We start from the raw sequence: 957 nt of genomic DNA on the forward strand, positions 1-957 counted from the left end.
GTCACACTGGGGGAGAAGACACACTCCACAATGAAGAATTCGTCTAAAGAGATTAAAATGCTAGCAAATAATGGTGCTGAGGTTGAGAAAGTCTGCTCTGCAATGTGCTAACTTCCTGACCCTTTTTTCTTCCTGGCACTAAATGGATGTTACAGACTTTGGAGGAGGGAGAGAACTCTGAGGGCTAAAGTTGTCCCAGAAGCTTCCTCCAGAGAGCATACAGAACTTGAGCTGAGCTGTGAAGCGTAAAGAGGAGGAAAAGACATGGCGGCCCAGGGAATGGGGAAAGACTGAAGCACTGAGAGGAGATGAGGCATTTCCCCTCATTTCAAGATGACAGATGGAGCCCATTCTGAGTAGCGCCCCTCCCCCCAATAGGATTCCGCTGGTATGATTTTTAACAGGTACCAAACTTATTAAACACACAACTGCAATTTATCATAAGAATGGTACTCATTAGTGGACCAGACATTGGATGAATCCTTAATTTTAGAAAAGGAGAAGGGGAGCAAATGAGAAGATAGATTGATAATTGCAGGCCCATGTGTGTGAAAAAATTCTGCCATAGAATGCACACACCATCTCAACTCACCAAACATTCGATCAAGCTAGGATAAGAAGAAAAGAGATAGATTGCCAGCATTCTTGCTTAAAAAGAGCATTTGTTGAAAGCATTGATCCTTCACTCTTGCTAGGTAATGGACCGTGGACTCGAGATTAATAAAAACTACGGATCCTTTCCCCAGATCACTGCACATACTCATGCTAAATTCCGCATACAATTTCAGCACGTTCTTGGAGACTTACAAACTCCAGCACCATAAAGTACTTGTGTGTATGGCTCTTTTTGCTCCCAGCAAGTCACCGTTCCAAAGTGCAGGGTTATTTGTTTTGTTTTGTTTTTGTTTTTGTTTTTACTGTTTTCTTTCAGCTATAGGCTGAGAAGAATCTTTGAAA

The sequence above is a fragment of the Hipposideros armiger genome, unplaced genomic scaffold (assembly GCF_001890085.2).
Source record: "Hipposideros armiger isolate ML-2016 unplaced genomic scaffold, ASM189008v1 scaffold_79, whole genome shotgun sequence".
Taxonomy (NCBI): Eukaryota; Metazoa; Chordata; class Mammalia; order Chiroptera; family Hipposideridae; genus Hipposideros; species Hipposideros armiger.